The 19,465-nt window shown below is 45.9% G+C and overlaps 1 pseudogene across 1 annotated transcript; it reads left to right on the top strand.

The window, feature by feature from the left end:
• The first annotated feature begins 657 nt into the window (after positions 1 to 657).
• LOC309656938 (eukaryotic translation initiation factor 2 subunit 3 pseudogene) lies at positions 658 to 18,909 on the top strand (annotated as a pseudogene). The gene is made up of 3 exons (XR_014268306.1): positions 658 to 759; positions 1,647 to 1,762; positions 14,923 to 18,909. The product of XR_014268306.1 is annotated as a eukaryotic translation initiation factor 2 subunit 3 pseudogene (transcript).
• The last annotated feature ends 556 nt before the right edge of the window (positions 18,910 to 19,465 follow it).

The raw sequence follows: 19,465 nt of genomic DNA, 5'->3' as shown, positions 1-19,465 counted from the left end.
CTCTCTATGCACACAGATATGCTCCTGTAGCACATTTCGTTCATTCATCAATTCATTTATATTTTTAAAAATTGCTAAGGAAACTTCCTTGGGCCACCTTCCAAATTCAACCTTGCATTATAGCTATTGTGTAGCCCAGCAGAATGTGCCAGTAGATCATTTCTTCCTTTAAGTTTCCACTTGCGGGTAGGCGATGTGGATTTTCTCTCTGCCTTGCAAGACCCGGGTTAGCAGGGCCCCGGCTCCCTCATCTCCGTCCCCTTCTAACTGCCCAGTGCTCCAAGGCCTCCACAGGGAGGGAGGTGATCACTAAGGGTCCGTGTCTAAAGGTGCCTTTCCCAGCACTAATCCAACCGCGGCAGGGGTGGGTCCGCGGGTGTGGCTAGGAACCGCGTGCCAACAAGGACACTCCGGGATGGGGGATGAGTGCCGGAAGCTCAAGACCTTTCCTTCGGTGCCTTCCCCCCCCCCCCCCACTCCGCTCTTCTCAGGCCCGCCAGCACCCACCCAGCCCTAAGTCGTCAGGCGGCGAGCGGGAGGACGCGGGGGCTGGGCTTTCGGCCTCCCCTCCCCCTCCCTTGCTCCGCCTCCCTCCCTTTCCCCTCTATCCTCCTTCCTCCTCGCTCCCCTCCCTCCTCCTTTGGCCCGGCCACGCCCGCCCCTTCCCCTCCCCCGCCTCCTTCCCCTCCCCTCCCTCGTGGCTCAGGCTGCCGAGGCTGAGTCATCAACGCGGACGCTGCCCGGAGAGCTGGCGAGCAGGTAGGGAGGTTGTGAAGAAAGCGACCCTGTGCGGCCCGTGACCGCCACCACGAACAAGGCTGAGTCCCGGCGCATGGCCCTCTCCCCGAGAGGCCTGCGAAGAGGCACAGACAGGGCCCAGGACCGCGATGGGGAGGAGCGACGGGCCCCGGAAGGCGCTGATGCCGCCTCCCTTACAGCAGCATTTTGAAGAGCTGCACATAGGATGGAATCTAAGCGTAATATTAGGTGGCATCCAGGCCAGGCATCGCAGACTGGCGGCCCACGGGCAGGTTTGGCCTGCACCTGATCTTTATTTGGCCCACACAGCGTTGTTTGTTTAAGTTTTAGCCAGATGCCAGTGTTTAAACACCATAGGATATTTCATAGGGGGGAAATCTGATTCCCAAGTCTTGAAAAATTAGAGTATGTACCAACACTGGGCCAGTATTTCCCATGACAACAGTAGCGTCCTGCTGAGTGGGGCTGCCTTCTTTCGTCAAGGCATTGCGTCCTCTAATTCACCACAGTCCCCACTACTCCTTCCTATTTCACCTAGGCCATTGAACTTCCTTTCTGTTACCTGCGAAGCCCCTGATTTAGTGATTCCTAATGTAGTCCATCCTACTCATTTCTCAGATGGAAATGAGGAAATGGAGGTGGGAGTTTCCCAGTCACGCAACATGTGGCCTTAATGCAGAAGGAGAATCCAGCTTTCCCTCACCTACCAATCTTCCACCAAACCATTTTGCTTCCTTTGGAATGCAGGCTAAGGAAAGGAATTGGCTTGTGAAAAGTGGGTCCCAGGAAATGACCTGGAGATCAGGGTGGACGCCAAATAGAAGATTTTTTGGAACAGTGATTAACCAGAGAAGGGTACAACAACTTCAGATTTCTTTCTATATAAGGGCAGATCTCTACTAAGGAATTGAGCAGAAGTAGAGTGTACAGCAGCCCGACTCTGGAGGTGATGGTAGCCTCTCAGGATCTTTCCCTTGGAGTTGGAATGGAAAACAGAACTAGGGTAAGTGGATGGATGGCACAGTTGGCAATTCTGGCAGATTTGGTTATAAGAAGTTGTTTTCAAGTCACTGGAAACTTGGCCTTTGAGACACTAGACTGTTGTATAAGGGTTGCAAAGACAATATGCCAGTTTGCTTGGATTATTCTCCAGTGCTTCACGGTCTGGAATATGTACATGATTTTTGTAAGAGGAGAATTGTGATTCAGTAGGACGGTGATGGAACTGAAGCTCCTACATTTCTGACAAGCTTCCAGGTGATGCCAATGCTACAAGCTCCCAGACCCCTCTTTGAGTAGCCAGGCTCTGAACTCCTTGTGCCTTCTGTTTATTTGCAAGGGTCTTTGTTACAAGGCAGTCAAGAGGAAGGGCTCAGAATCAGAGACCTGGAATCCCAGCCCACCTTTCAATAGCCGGGTAACCTTGGGCAGGCTGCTCATCCTCACTGTGCCTCGATTTTCTCATCTGCTCAATTGGAATCAAAGAACACTTACTTCCTTAGGAGGATAGGGAAGGAAGAGTGAACCAGACGTGTGGCCTCACCACAGTGCGTGGCTCATGGTGGGAGCTCTGGAAAGGTAGTTTGTGTTATCATGCTGTCTAGGGGATTGCCCATGGGCAGTGACACCCATAAGCAGCATGGTCAGGGAGGGGGAAATACGAGACATTGCAGGATGAGGATCGAACCCCTTCATGTGGCCTTACAGGCCATGTGTGGCGTGGTCACTACCCAGCCCACCCTTGCCGCACTCCCTGTCTATCCACGCTTCAGCCACGCTGGCTGCTTATTACCAATAGATCCTTCAGCTATGGCACTTTCTCTCCTCAGAGGCCTCGTGCGTGGTGCTCCTCGTGCTTTAGCTGCCTGGCCCCTTCTTACCTTCAGTCTCAGCTCGTATTCATTAACTCAGCGATGCCTTCCTTGATCCCCAAAGCCTTTAAAGTAAGGATTTAGAGGGTGTGTTCTGGTAGAAAGGGAGTACAGGGGACATCTCTTGAGGATATATATACTTATATATATATAAAGAGAGAGAGAGACCACTGTTTTTAATAGAGTCTGTGTTTATTTAGAGCAGCTTTTTGGGGAGGAGGTGGTCGGAGGGGAGGAGGAACTAAATACTGCCCCCGTTAGACTACAAAATGTTTTTTTGCAAATTAGAAAAAGGCACAGCTTTGGGAATTCCCTGGTGGCCTAGTGGTTAGGATTCCCGGCTTTCACTACCATGGCCTGGGTTCAGTCCCTGATAGGGGAACTGAGATCCTGTGAGCTGTGTGGTGCAGCCAAAAAAGAAAAAAAGGCACAGTTTGGGCAGGACTGGATCTCCGCTCTCGCCTGCCCTCTCCACCCGTTACCTTTGTGCGGTATACAAACTGTGCAGCCTTAGTGCTAATGCTTCCCTGCGCAGCCTCGTGACCAGCTTAATCCTCATGTCTGGATTAAGTTCCTTTTAGAAGCTCTCTTCACTCCATAAAACTCATCACACATCGGAATTAGGTGTCTTGAGAATGGTTAATTTAAAAATCCAGTCCCCTGTACTAGACTCTATATTCCATCAAGGCAGAGACTATCCATCTTGCTCTGGGCTGTATCCCCAGTGCCTAGCCTGGTGCCTATAACAAAGCAGGTGCTCCATAAATATTTGCTGAATATAGTTGACGCTTGAACAACACAGGTTTGAACTGCGTGGGTCCACTTATACCTGAATTTTTTTTCAATAAATACTACTGTAGTGCTATATGAGCCACAGTAGGTAGAATCTGAGGATGCAGAACTGCAGATAAAGAGGGCAGGTTTAAAGTTATATGCGGATTTTCCGTTATAGGGATGGTCAGTGCCCCTAAATCCTGTGTTGCTCGAGGGTCAGCTGTATTTTAGGAGCTCATTATCTACCAAGAGAGATAGGACTCATCAAAATAACCATGGCATGAGATGGGGACTAAATGTTGCAGCCCCAGGGAGGGAGGTGTCACTTCTAGCTGAGGTCATCTGGGAATGCTCACAAAAGAGGTGGTGTTTCGGCTAAGCCTAACAGAATAGGTGGAGTTCATGAGACCCACATGAGTGCGAGGGTGTTCTTGGCAGTGGGAACGCAAAAGCAAAGGTACGGAGGGAGAAAAGTTCATTGTGTTCCTTTGACATGTCACACATTGTGATCAGCAGACTGGCCAAATGTGTTTTGTGAATTAGCTGCTAATATTTAAAAATAAGATTTCACATATAGATCCAGATTTCTCAATTCTCTTGAAAAATTGAAAGATCCCAACAGGCAGCAATTGATTGACATCAAGAAGTGACAGTCCCGGGTCTTCCCTGGTGGCGCAGTGGTTAAGAATTCGCCTGCCAATGCAGGGGACCCGGGTTTGATCCTTGGTCGGGGAAGATCCCACATGCCGCGGAGCACCTAAGCCCGTGCGCCACAACTACTGAGCCTGCGCTCTAGAGCCCGTGAGCCACATCTACTGAGCCCGTGTGCCACAACTGCTGAGCCTGTGCTCTAGAGCCCGTGCTGCGCAACAAGAGAAGCCACCGCAATGAGAAGCCCGTGCACTGCAACGAAAAGTAGCCCCCGCTGTCCGCAATTAGAGAAAGCCCGCACACAGCAACGAAGACCCAACGCAGCCAAAAATAAATAAATGAAAGAAATTACTTAAAAAAAAAGTGACAGTCCCTTTAGAAGGTCTATGCTTTTGCTCCTGTTTGCCATAGTCCACACCTTTCCCCGTGGCATTGTTTTTTTTAAAAATATATACGTATTTATTATTTTTAAAATTTTTATTTATTTTTGGCTTCATTGGGTCTTCGTTGCTGCGTGCGGGCTTTCTCTAGTTGTGGTGAGGGGGGGCTACTCTTCATTGCGGTGTGCGGGCTTCTCATTGCGGTGGCTTGTCTTGTTGCAGAGCATAGGCTCTAGGCATGCAGGCTTCAGTAGTTGTGGCTCACGGGCTCTAGAGCGCAGGCTCAGTAGTTGTGGCACATGGGCTCAGTAGTTGTGGCTCGTGGGCTCTAGAGCGCAGGCTCAGTAGTTGTGGCACACGGGCTTAGTTGCTCCGCGGCATGTGGGATCTTCCCAGGCCAGGGATCAAACCCATGCCCTTGGCAGGCGGATTCTTAACCACTGCGCCACGCCGCCAGGGAAGTCCCCCCCATTGCATTCCTATACTCTTCGCTCATTATTGTCCCTTGCTGGCCTGGCTGTGCGGCTGGCTAGCAGACCATCTGCTTGACTTAATGGGAGTTGTAAGGAAAGGTGGTTCCCATCTTACAAGTCCTTAAATGCCAGACTAAGGAAGTTGGCCAATACCCACCCTAAAGGAAACGAGGAGCCATTGTAAGTTTTTGAGCTTCTAGGTTCAGTAAGGCTGTGGTGGACTTTAAGAAGATCCTCATGGACTGTAAAAAGAGGCACAATAACCCAGAGCAGGGGCACGAATGCCACGGCTTTTTTTTTTTTAACTGGTGAATAACAGGCCTTCTCGTCTAATGAAGTAAGCTGGTAACTGCAGGGATTTCAAGGGTCTTCAGCTCCACAGAGCACAGCCAGGCCCGAGTTCGAAAGGAGGACCCTCAGTCAAGGAGGCTGGTGAAGTTCTGGAAACCGAAGGAGTGGGGAGCTCTGCATGAGGCTTTAAATGAGAAAAAAAAAAAAACATGGACTGACTCATAGTTGGAGGACAGGTACTTCCAAAAGGCAGAATTTTAATCTTAAAGGTTTCTAGTGACTCACACGTAGACGACATCCAACTTGCTTTTGCTTAGCCTTGAATATTTGCAAATACATTATTTTGCTTTAAAAATAATTGTACTTTTCTTCTGTTTATAAAAATAATATATCCTCATCAGGAAAAAATGGAAAATGTAGAAAAATGAAATGAAGATAATAATCACCAGTAATCCTACCACCATTGTTAACATGTTGGTGGATTTCCTTGTTTATTTTTTCAGTATATTTACGCTTTTTTAAACAAAGTTGAGGTCACATTTCATATATAACTGATTGCCCTTTTTTGACTAATACTATGACTCTTTCACCATGAGAATGTATTAATGCATCTTCTTGTAAAACTTTTAAATAAGGTAAAATTCAGAAAAGAAAAACACTGTTTATTAGCATTTTTCTGGTTTATGAAATATGCTTTGAAAAAACATTTTGCCTCTTTGTTTCTTCCCATTCTCAAAGTGTAGTCAGGAATCTGACTTTTTTCATCATGCAAAACAGATACTGTCACCCTTATTTTACTGAAGGAAATGAGTCACAAAGATGAAATCATTTACCCCAAATTGATTAGTCAGCAGCTAGTCCGGGGTAAGACTACAACCCCCAGGCCTTCTGAGTCTGGCTTAGTGCTGTGAGAGGAGGGGGGATACACAGGCTGCTCTTTCCCACTGCCATTACATTTAGTTTAGAGAATGCCAGCTGTGCTTTATTTTTTAATTAATTATTTATTTTAAGTTCTTTTCTTTTTTTTTTTTTTTATTTTTGGCTGCATTGGGTCTTCCTTGCTGTGAGTGGGCTTTCTCTAGTTGCGGTATGCGGGCTTCTCATTGCGGTGGCTTCTCTTGTTGCGGAGCATGGGCTCTAGGTGGGCGGGCTTCAGTAGTTGTGGCGAATGAGCTCTAGAGCACAGGCTCAGTAGTTGTGGCACGGGCTTAGTTGCTTCACGGCATGTGGGATCTTCCCGGACCAGGGATCGAACCCATGTCCCCTGCATTGACAGGTGGATTCTTAACCACTGTGCCACCAGGAAAGTCCCTTTATTTTTTTAAAATATTTATTTATTTATTTATTTGGTTGCGCTGGGTCTTAGTTGCAGCTCGCTGGCTCCTTAGTTGTGGCATGCACACTCTTAGTTGAGACGTGTGGGCTTCTTAGTTGCAGCATGCATGTGGGATCTAGTTCCCTGACCAGGGATCAAACTCGGGCCCCCTGCATTGGGAGAGCAGAGTGTTAACCACTGCATCACCAGGGAAGTCCCCAGCTGTGCTTTAAATTCTGGGAATCAAGGAGGCTTTACACTGAGCACAGTTAATCCGAGTATACTTCGTGGAAGAGGCAGATTTTATGCAGCATCTGGAAGGTTTGTCCAATAAATAGATTAGTCAGTGGCAGGCACCCAAGCCTACTGATTCCCAAGTGAATAGTAATACCGGGCTTTATCTTGTGGCAAGCCTTACTAAGCCCTTGAACACTGCTTATGTTATTTAATCCTCACACCCAACTGTGTGAAGCACTGCTATTTTCATTGGTTTAAAAATGAAGAACCATGGGGACTTCCCTGGCAGTCCAGTGGTTAAGACTCTGCGCTCCCACTGCAGGGGGCACTGGTTCGATCCTGGTGGGAAACTAAGATCCCATAGGCAGCATGGCCAGAAAATAAATAAATAAAAATTAAAATAATAGTAAAGAAACAAACACAGAGCGGGGAGGTCTCACAGCTAGTGAGTACCAGGGCAGAGGTACAGGTATCCTGGCCCCAGAGCAGTTACCACATTCCATCCACACACCCTCCCTGCCTGAAGGTTGAAGGTTGAGCAGCAAGGCCCAGGCTTTGTACCCCCGCCGTCACTGACAGCTGACCGGTTGTGCTCAAGGGACCGAGGGACGCACAGGCAGTGCCGGGGATGCTGTGCTGTTTTGGGGACTGTGCGACAACAGCCAGCTGGGGAGGGCGCCCAGAGCCCTCCGAGAGGATTCCCAAAGTGGGAAAATATAAATAAAAAATGAAAATATAAATAAAAAATTCCCCGGAGCATTAGGCATCCCGCGGCCATTCCTCAGTGACTGTTTCTTGATTCTTCTTTTGATTCCGAAATAAACTCCAGCCTGAAAGGATAGAATCTAGAGGACGACTTGCATTCTGGTCCTGCCTCTGCCACTATCTGATTGTGTGATCTTGGGCCAGTTACTTTCCCTCTCTGGGCCTCGGGGATTAAAGCTGGTCCTTTCACCTGGTCTTTGCAGTTCACGTTCCAGCGTGCTATGGCCAAAACAATGCTGGGCCTTAGGGATGACTCGGTGGCAACTGGAGCTGTTCGCCATGTGCAGGGGTCCGTGGGTGCTGCGCCCACCCTGCTCTTGCTCCGCACCCCAGCGTTTGCGTGCGCAGGAAGGCTCTCGGGTGTCCTGGGGAGAACCCAGCCCAGCCGCATCCCCGGGCAGTGCACTTGGGAGTGAGGAAACGCACGCGGTCGGAGGCACTTGAATTCCTTCCTCAGATCTCTGTTCCCCAGGGCCCAACTCGCCTGAAGAGGCGCCCAGCCTTGCGTCTACTAGCTCAGCCCAGCAGCTCCACTCCGCCTTCACCGGGCAGCCGGTGATTCTCAGGCACAGCCATGCCTGCCCCTGCGAGGAAACCTTCGCTGGCTCCCCACTGCCCCAGGAATAACATCCAGACTCCTCAGAATGGCAGAGAAGGCCTGCTTCCACCTACCCCAACCTGCCTCTCCAACTCTTTTGCCCTGTCACCTTAATGTAGAGCTTTGTGGTTTTAAAAGTAGGGGCACCTGGATTCAAATCCCCCGAGTCTGCCTGTTCCTGGCTTTATGATCTTTAGGCAAGTTACCACACATCCCTAAACCTTGATTTCCACACCATTAAAATGGGGGTGGTAGCACCCATTTCATAGGACTGTGTGAGAAATTAAATGAATCACTTAGCATGGTTCCTAGAACGTGGTAAACTCTAATAGGCCTTAAGTGCCTGTCTTTATTATTATAACAGTTCTCAGCCTCATTTGGCTACCACCTCCTACTTGCTGAAGCTCAGCACTCTTTCCCAACACTGTCTCCATACCTGGAAAGCCCTTCCCTGTCCCTCTTCTCCACCCAGTAGGCTCCTACACACTCTTTCAAGCCCTATTCAAAAGCATTGCCTGTGAAGACATTTCCCTCCTTCCCACTTCCTTCCTCCTCTCTCTGCCTGTCACCACTGTATCCCAGGGGCCATGCTTAGTGTCACCTATGGTGGAACAACCAGCATTACACACCTCTCGGTAGGATGCAGTAGACTACACAACTCCATCTATTTTTGCTCCTGCCAAAAATATTGAGCCTGAACCTAATCAGGTCTTTAGAGCTGGCTTCAGTTTACAAGAATTTCAGGGGATAGAGGAACACGTTATGTAACCCACAGAGAAGCAATCGGGCAAGTCCAGAATGTGGGACAGTTTATAAGGCAACTGATGTGATTTCTTAAAAATCAACATCGTGAAAACACAACAAAAGCAAATGCAGTGGAGGAGGAGGTTCTAGATTCAAAGAGATCCTAGAGTCTAACAAGTAAATGTAAGATGTGATTCTTGATTGTACCTTGGCTTGTTTTCTTTTTAAAAAAGCTGTAAAGACCAAGTTTTTAGACAGTGGGGGAAATCTGACTATGAACTGCGTATTAGATGATACAAGGAAATTATTAATTTTGTGAGATGTGGTAAGTGTATTGTGGTTATGGAGGAGAATCCTTATTTTTTGGAAATGCATGCTTAAGTGTTCAGGGCTGAAGTGTTAGAATATCTGCACTATACTTTAAAATAGTTCAGCCACAAATTTAACATATAGTAAGATGAAGTAAACATGGTAAAATGTTGACAATTGTTGAATCTACGTGGTGATATGTAGGTATTCATTTTATAATTCTTCCTACTTTCCAGTATGTTTCAACATTTTCAGAATAAAAAGGTCTATTTATTTATTTATTTAAAGTTTTCCTTCTCCAGGGCTCCCACAGCAAGTTTTTAGACCTTTATTAAAGAACAAATCACAACATATGGAGGCGACGTATGCCAGTGAGTCTTGCCATTCAGATTACAAATTACGAACTCCTGGCAGTAGGATCCAAAGTCTGGATCAACTGTATTTCTCACAGTGCCAAGTTCATAATAAATACTCAGTAAACATTTGTTCAATGAATGAAGACTTTACTCGTGCTACAGTGCATTGTCCATCAATAAACTTACTCAGTAATCTCCAGAATGAAAATGATAATGACAAAATTTAATCAAGCACTTACTATGTGCCAGGCTTGGTGCTAAGTCCCTAACATGCATTATCTCGTGTAACCCTCACAGCAGTCGGAAAAATGTTGATCCCATTTTACACGTGAGAAAACTGATACACAGAAAGGTGAAGAAACTTGCCCCTAAGATCACTCAGTAATGGCAGAAGCATGTGGTTCTAACCATTACACTATGTTGCCTTGTCCCTCTCTGGCACCATCCTATTGGCACAGGTAATTATGTAGGTACGTGTTTTAGTACCCACATCTGCTGAACTAGGAGCCCTTCAAAGGCAGAGGAAAGAAAACATGTCTACACAAAAACTTGTATACAAATATTAACAACAGCATTATTCAGAATAGTCAAGGAACGAAAACAGCCCAAATGTACATCAGCTCGATGAATGGATAAACAAAATGTGGTATATCCACACAATGGAATATTATTCAGCCCTAAGAAGGAATGAAGTACTGATACAATCTACAATATGCATAAATCTCGAACACATTACACTAAGCGAAAGAAGCCCATCTCAGGGACTTCCCTGGTGGCCCAGTGGTAAAGAATCCGCCTTCCAATGCAAGGGATGCGTCTTTGATACCTGGTCAGGGAACTAAGATCCCACATGCCGCGGGGCAACTAAACCCGCGCACCACAACTACTGAGCCCGTGCGCCCTGGAGTCCACACGCCACAACTAGAGAGAGAAAACCCACACGACCACAACTAGAGAGAAGCCCGAGCGCCACAACGAAGAGACTGCACTCTGTAACGAAAGATCCTGGATGCCTCAGCGAAGATCCTGCGTGCTGCAACTAAGACCCGACGCAGCCAAAATAAATAAATTAATTAATCAATTAATATTTTTAAAAAAGAAGCCCATCTCAAAAGAGCACATAATATATGATTCCATTTAAATGAAATGTCCAGAATAAGCAAATCCATAGAGATAGAAAGTAGAGTAGTGGTTGATTAGGGCTAAGGGGTTGGAGGATTGGGAGGTGATAGCTAAAGGGTCCAAGAATTCTTTTTGAGGTGATAAAAATATTCTATGATTGATTGTGGTGAAGGTTGCACATGCTTAATATATCAAAAACAATTGAATTTACAATTTAAATGGGTGAATTGTATTGTGTGAGAATTGTATCTCAATAAAGCTGGAAAAAAAAGCAGAGGAAATATCTTATGCACCAGTGAATCTGCCAAGCTAGTTGAGTGAAAAAAGAATGAATGAATGAATGAATGAATGAATGGCTGTTTCCATTGCAAATGACAAAAATCTACTGTATTTCCGAAGTGTAAAATGAATTTCCTTGACAGCCTTACAGGCATGCTCACTCTTAGCTCCCAGGAACTCAGTTATATATTAAGAAACCTGATAATTCAATAAATAATTCCTGAGGTTGCCAGTGCTACTCCAGAAGAAAAGAGAAATGCACAGATGATTTCTTTCAGATACAAACTGTGGGATTGCTGAACAAGGAGCTGCCAGGATGTTCTGTCTGGGAAGGGTCCTGGAGGTCTCACTGTGATCTGTTTCTACTTGGCAAACCTAGATTCATTTATTTGAGCTCATCTGACTATTCCTGTGGTTTTTTTCTCCTTGCCCTGGTCATTCAGAAGGACGGTTGTAAATGAAAGCTCCAGGATAAAATACTTTATGAGGTTCTGTGGAAATAACTTAATAGGGAAAGACCCAAACACTTCAGTGGGTGTCCATCAACTGGCAGGGAAGTTGCTTGTTCAAAATGTTGGTTCCGGGCCTCATCCCTGGAGATTCAGATTCAGTGCAACTAGGGTGGGGCCATAGAAACTGCGTTTTAAATAAAGCATCTGCGGTGTCCTTGATACAGGGGACGCCTGGCCATATGAGAAACACTGACCTAAATAAAGCATAGACAGGAGGAACTGAAATGTGTACATCATCTCAGGCAGAAAAATGGGTTTGCTTAGGGATCTTAGAGATCATGGAATTTAAAGGTTTTCATGCTGTGCCCCCTGGAACTCCTTAGGACTCCATAGAACACTTGGAGGGGCTGTTGAGTTGGTGGAGGTACAGAGGTGCAGATAGGTCTACCTCAGCACATGCCCCTTTTAACAGCTCTATTTCCATTTTTTTTTTCTAAACTAAGATTTTGGGTTCTATTGCTTGAAAGCCATTAATCATGCCCTGCCCCTCATATGCAAGTGGAAAAACTGAGGACTAGAGAGGAAAATATTTTCCCAGGGTAGCAGAGTGACAGCACACTGATGGCAGAACCAGGTCTACTACCAGGGCTTCACTTCCAGCCCAGGGCCCTTCCCACTAGGGAATGCCAATTTGGACACATCCCTTTATCTCAGGGTGGCTTTCCCTCTCTGCCTGCAGCAAATCCCACACAAGACAGGAGGGCCTAGACTAGGGTAAGAGGAATGAGGCATCCTGCCTCCAGCACAAAATTTAGGGTGGTGCCCTAAAATTCAGAAATCAAGACAAATAATATTTTAATACAATATATTAAAAATCAAAATTAATGCCAAAAAATGCATGATGAACAAAATACCAAAATTTTACATAAAAGTAAAATCAGTACTGATTTTTCCTTTTGCCCCAAGCTTCAATATGGCTCTCTACAGCACTATTACTTACCCTGCTTTCATTTAAAGTTTTGGTATTTTGTTCATCATGGATTTTTGGCATTAATTTTGATTTTTAAAATATTATATTTGAACTTCCCTGGTTAAGAATCTGCCTGCCAATGCAGGGGAAACGGGTTTGAGCACTGGTCTGGGAAGATCCCACATGCTGCGGAGCAACTAATCCTGTGCGCCACAGCTACTGAGCCTGCACTCTAGAGCCCGCGAACCACAACTACTGAAGCCCACGCGCCTAGAGCCCGTGCTCTGCAACAAGAGAAGCCACCCACCGCGATGAGAAGCCTGCGCACCGCAACGAAGAGTAGCCCCCACTCGCCGCAACTAGAGGAAACCTGTGTGCAGCAGTGAAGACCCAATGCAGCCAAAAATAAATAAATAAATAGATTTATTTTTTAAAATAATAAAATATTGTATTCAAGTATTATTTATGTAGGTTACTAACTTTTTTTGTGTTTCCCTTAACTTGGTGCCTGAGGCAGGTGCCTCATTTGCCTCACCCTAATCTTGGCCCTATAGAACAGGTCTTTTGGCAGATTGCTAAGTAAATGCCCCATTGTCCTCTGGGAATCCCTCCAGATCCTATCACTTTATTTGTCTGATGGAACTGATGTTTGTTCGGTCTCACTGTGACATTGCCCTTGCCACTTGACCTGCAGAGAGGTTTGTAATCTGCAGGGGATATTTGTTTTGCTGACCCAGCAACATTCTCCCCTCTCTGGGGACAGTAATTGTTAAGTTGCTTGGGTTCATTCCCTCCGCATCTGTGCAGCTGACTCCGGCCCATAGCCTAGAGGTGGGCATGTGACTCAGCTCTGCCAATCAGAGGCTTGCATCCTCTGGCCACAATGATTGGTTCAGGAGTGGTCATGTGACTCAGTTACAGCCAATGAGACTCAATTCTGGAGGTCTGGTCTGAACTTCGGGAAAGGGAGACTTTCTCTTTTCTGTGGTAGCTGAGAGGACAGGATGTAAGCCACCTCGGGCAGCCTTTCTGAGACACAGAAGACTGCAGTGTGGATAGCAGCAGACAGAGGCAAGGAAGAAACATCCCGATGATATTGCTTGAGCTCCTGGATCCAGCTGTGCACAAGGCAATTCTACACTCTGGACTTAAGGGAAGTGTGGGCCAACTTTTGCCCAAGTCAGTTTGAGTTGTGTCTCTGTAAGAAGTAGTGTCTCTGTCACATAGCTGATTCACTCCTTCCCTGCAGTCTGTCCAGGCTGTCCCTGGAAGATGCCTTGGAGAAGCACAGCACCAGACTTCCATCCTGAAGATCTTCATCCAGGTGATGGCATCCTTCATCCAAGGGCAGCCTTAGAAGGCAGAGTATTGGTAACAACAACAACTCTAGATACCATTACTGAGCAGTAGTGCCACTGTCAGGTCCTGTGGTAAATATTTACACACCTATATACTCATTTTCTCCTATAACAACTCTACAAAGTAGATTCCATTACTAACTCCAGGCTGAAATCCGGTCCATCCATCCCCAGGCCAAATGTCCCAAATCACCAACTAGAGGCAAAGGGAAGGCCCCCGTTAACCAGCAAATGAGCCTGCTTCCCACTCCATTGTGCTCTTTCGTAAATGGATGAACAGCTGAGCCTGGGTATTAACAAACCCGTATCCCCACACTTTCCCATAGCACTGTCAACATCTTGAAGTAAAAAACCTTAGGCCAGCTAGCTTCCTTTGACTTGGGAGTGAAGCTCAGCACCTCAGGCAGCACAGGCCTTCAAAATTAGTGGTGGCCTATATGAGAAAAGAATCTAAAAAAGAATGACTATATGTACATGTATAACTGAATCACTTTGCTGTACACCTGAAACTAACACAACATTGTAAATCAACTATACTCCAGTAAAATCAAAACAAAACAAAACAAACAAAAAATTAGTGGGTGGGTTGACTCACTGACTGGCCGTCTTTGCCATTTTTTTTTTTTAATTTTTATTTATTTATTTATTTATGGCTGTGTTGGGTCTTCATTTCTGTGCAAGGGTTTTCTCTAGTTGTGGCAAGCGGGGGCCACTCTTCATCGCGGTGTGCGGGCCTCTCACTATCGCGGCCTCTCTTGTTGCGGAGCACAGGCTCCAGACTTGCAGGCTCAGTAGTTGTGGCTCACGGGCCCAGCTGCTTCACGGCATGTGGGATCTTCCCAGACCAGGGCTCGAACCCGTGTCCCCTGCATTGGCAGGCAGATTCTCAACCACTGCGCCACCAGGGAAGCCCCGTCTTTGCCATCTTTGCTCATTTATTTATTCAACAAACATTGATTGAGTGCCAGCTATATGCCAGATCGCATTCTCAGCACTGAGGATACAATTGTTGAACAAAACTGGGGGCAGTGTCTGCCTCCAGGGAGCTGACAGTCTTGTCAAGGAGGCATGTATTAAACAAATAATTGCATGTGCAATTATTTAATTACAAGTATGGTAAGCAATGAGAAGGAAAAGTTCAGGCTGATATGAGAATGTGCAATAGAAGCATCTTAAACCCATTGGCAGACTAACTAAGCAACTTTATTCATTTGACAGGTGTTTTTGGATTGACTGCTCAGTGCTAGGCACTGTGTTTGCTGCTGAGTGCTGGACAGAGAGGGGAACAAGGCTCAGCCCCTGCCCACAAGGATCTCGCCATGCACAACAAATACACCATCTGACCAGCTGTCCCACCTGCGGCCTGTGAGCAGCTGCAAGTTTACAGCTTTGACATCCACTTGAAAGAACGCCATGCCTGCTTCCACAGGTGAACCAAATATATTTGACTGGTTCCATTGGCCTCATATTGGTCTTACTATGTCTTTCTCTGACCCTCAATGACTTTTGCTCTCTAGGGTTGGAAAAGTTGGGACAAATGGTCACTGAGCTTATTGAGAATGTTTTATGATGCTCTGTAAAAATAGGGTCTTGGGTGAAAAATACACATGGTCTCATTGGGAGAAGAAGGCATCAGGAAAGGGAAGGGACTGGGGATTGAAACTCCCTGGGCCTTGTGGCTCCAGCCTGCTGAGGACAGGAGCTTGGCTTTGATGGCAGGCCTTTGGTGATATTTCTGGCTGCCTGTTCCCAAGGGTACGAACCGGAGTGTGTTCCCAGCTCACCATGGGGAACTTTCTGGATGGCTTTATTATTCAGAGCATATGATGCTTTGGCTCCAGTAGCCGGAGACAGCGATTCTGCAGAGCTGGGTTCTCAGCAGCAGAGGTGAGCATGTGGGTGGTTTCAGACACAAGAGGTTTGGCTCAGTCCTTCTTAGAGCCAGCCTCCCGCAAAGCAGCCATAATCACTTGGCCCGCTGGGCCCTAATCCAGGCCTGAAATGTGACAGCGTGGGGAGAAATGGGAAGGGAGTGGCCTCTGACTGTATCCCCCCTGGACTGAAGCACTTAGAGGGTGGGGAATGCAGCTGATTCTTTTTTGTATCTCCCAAGCCTGATGCCCTGGGACAGGTGTCTTGTATCTCATATGTTGAGAGCTTACTATATGCTAGGCATTAGTTCATTTAATCCTCACAACAACCCCATGTGATAAGTTCTGCTATTATTCTCATTTTATAGGTAGCTGAGGCTCAGGGTAGTGGAGGCGGAGCCACACAGATTACAGAGCTGTGCTACCCTGTCATGTCTCAGCATGGCCCTCAGAGAGCAGACAGGCAGCAGAGTCGGGGGGTGGTGAGGATTCTCTTATATGTGGCTGCTTGGGGTGGGGCCTGGAATAGAAAGCAGCTAACTCCTGGGACAAGCCTTCAGCTTGGTACAGAGCCTTGACCATCCTGGCTCTAAGAAGTATGGCATTAACTATTTGGAGAATAACATAGACTGTAGCATTTTGTCGCTTCACTAAGGCCTTACTTTGTATCAATAATAATTATTTCTTTTCAGTCACTGAGTCAAGGGCTTTATGTATATCATTTCATTTAATCCTCATATCAAGCCATGAATAGGTATTATTATCCTTCTGAGGAGAGAGACATTAAATAACTTGGCCAAGGTCACAGCTAGTGAGTTACAGAGCCAGGATTCAACTTAAGAATGCGTGGCTCCAAGATCTCCTGATTCTCTGAGCATCAGAGACCTGGCTCAATTCCTGGTTCCTCCATGAACCAACTGTGTGCCCTTGGCAAGTTGGTTAACTTTTCTGGGCCTCATTTTCCACATCTGTGAAATGGGTAGGTTGAGCTAGATGATGTGTTAGGCCCCCTCCGTCTCTGATATCTAGACTTTGAACCCCTTGAGGGATATCACTTATGTATCCCCAGCACCTAGCAGAGGGCCTGGCCCAGAGTGGGTCAACATCTGTTGAGCTAAATCTATCCTGATGGGGCCCCAGCTCTTAGCTCCACAAGTAGTTGCCATTTCCAAATCTCTGCATTTCATAGCCTCCCCCATCCAAAGATACCATAATTTATCCATTGTGATTGTTTTCCATTTTTCCTATTAAAAAAAAATGTTCCTGGCCCAGGGAGGCGGGGCCCGCCAGCAGGGGGATCTGTCCGCCGTCCTCGAAAAGCGGAAGCCTGCCACGCAGTCAGCCTGCCACGTGGTCAGCCTGCTGGCAGGCACTGTACAAATCCATGGGGAGAAAAGTCCAAGCAGTGAGGCCTTCGCTGCACCGGCCATCCTCCTCCACCAGGCCTGGGCCCTAGTTGGCCCTCCCACTTCCGCTGCCCCGCCCTGCACAAGGGGGCTTGCGAATGGTCAGGCAGCCACCCCGACGCCTTTCTTCCTCTCCGGGCAAGATGGCGGGGGGGGGGGGCGAGGCTGTTGTGACTGTAGGGCAGCCGCACCTTTCTCGGCAAGATCTCAACACTGTGGATGTTACCAAGTTGACGCCACTTTCACATGAAGTTATCAGCAGACAGGCCACAATTAATATAGGTACAATTGGTCATGTAGCTCATGGGCAATCTACGGTTGTAAAAGCTATTTCTGGAGTTCACACTGTCAGGTTCAAAAATGAACTAGAAAGAAACATTACAATCAAACTTGGCTATGCTAATGCTAAGATTTATAAATTTGACGACCCAAGTTGTCCTCGGCCAGAATGTTATAGATCCTTTGGAAGTAGTACACCTGATGAGTTTCCTACAGATATTCCAGGGACCAAAGGGAACTTCAAATTAGTCAGACATGTTTCCTTTGTTGACTGTCCTGGCCACGATATTTTGATGGCTATTCTGCTGAACGGTGCCGCAGTGATGGATGCAGCTCTTCTGTTGATAGCTGGTAACAAGTCTTGTCCTCAGCCTCAGACTTTCGAACACCTGGCTGCTATAGAAATCATGAAACTGAAGCATATTTTGATTCTACAAAATAAAATTGATTTGGTAAAAGAAAGCCAGGCTAAAGAACAGTATGAAGAGATCCTTGCATTTGTACAAGGTACAGTAGCAGAAGGAGCTCCTATTATTCCAATTTCTGCTCAGCTAAAATACAATATTGAAGTTGTCTGTGAGTACCTAGTAAAGAAAATTCCAGTACCCCCAAGAGACTTTACTTCAGAACCCCGACTTATTGTTGTTAGATCCTTTGATGTCAACAAACCTGGCTTTGAAGTTGATGACCTTAAGGGGGATGTAGCTGGTGGTGGTATTCTAAAAGGAGTATTAAAGTTGGGCCAGGAGATAGAAGTCAGACCTGGTACTGTTTCCAAAGATAGTGAAGGAAAGCTCATGTGTAAACCCATCTTTTCCAAAATTGTATCGCTTTTCGCAGAGCATAATGATCTTCAGTATGCTGCTCCAGGAGGTCTTATTGGAGTGGGAACAGAAACTGACCCCACTTTGTGCCGGGCTGACAGAATGGTGGGGCAGGTACTTGGTGCAGTTGGAGCTTTACCTGAGATCTTCACAGAATTGGAAATTTCCTATTTCCTGCTTAGATGGCTTCTAGGTGCACGCACTGAAGGAGACAAGAAAGCAGCAAAAGTGGAAAAAGCTGTCTAAGAATGAAGTGCTTATGGTGAACATAGGATCCCTGTCGACAGGAGGAAGAGTTAGTGCGGTCAAGGCTGATTTGGGCAGAATCGTTCTGACTATTCCTGTGTGCACAGAAGTAGGAGAAAAAATTACCCTTAGCTGAAGAGTTGAGAAACACTGGCGTTTAATTGGTTGGGGTCAAATAAGAAGGGGAGTGACAATCAAGCCAACAGTAGATGATGACTGAAGAATTAAATAACAGATTTGGATGAAGTCGGAATTTCTCTTAACAACCTAGGGGTATATTTTCAAAGCAATAGTGAGGAATTAACTTCACAGCTCATTACCTTAGGAGTAGCTGTAAGGTTATTCTCATTTTTTAGTGATGAAAAGTTAACCTCTAAAATAGGGTCTACAATAAATGTAAAAATTGGCATAATGTTGGATTGAATCTACATTTTACCAGAAATTAATCATTCCCAAATAATGTCTAATTTATACATCAGTGCAGGTTTGAAAGGAAACTGCTACAACCAGCCTTTGCTGTAGCACACATACCACTGAATCTGTTTGAAATAAAATTTTTCTTCTTAAAAAAAAAAAAAATGTTCCCGTATGTCTCTCTCTTTTTACTTTCCTGCATGTCTCTTAATGGACTAAAGTATCACTTAGTGTATATCCAGATGTGGAGTTTTTGGGTCATGGGGTGTACACAAATCCCTCTCAAAAGTTGTTGTAGGAATTTACATTCCCACCATCTGTAAGAGCTACCCTTTCCCCATATCCTTCCAAAACTGAAGTTTGTCAGATCTTTAAAATTTTGTCAGTTGGCTGAGTGTGAAGTGGCATAAATATATTTTAACTTTTCATAGTGGAAATTTTCAAGTATTTACATAATAGTAGAAAGAATAGTATAATGAACTTCTACTGTACCTATCATCCACCTTCAACAATTAATAACTCCTTATCAATTTTGTTCCCTTTATATTCTACCACCCATTATTTTTAACTGAATCCCAAATATCATACCATTTCATCTGTAAATGTTTCAGCAACATCTCTAAAAGATAAGACCTCCCCTTTTTAAACACAACCACAATACATCATCAAACAGCACCAAATGTCAACAATTCCTTAATATTATCAAATATTTGAGTCACTG

This window comes from Balaenoptera physalus (genome assembly GCF_965194825.1).
Source record: "Balaenoptera physalus genome assembly, chromosome: 3".
Lineage (NCBI taxonomy): Eukaryota > Metazoa > Chordata > Mammalia > Artiodactyla > Balaenopteridae > Balaenoptera > Balaenoptera physalus.
The sequence above is the reverse complement of the archived record's forward strand: the minus strand, read 5'-3'. Positions and strand labels throughout refer to the sequence as shown.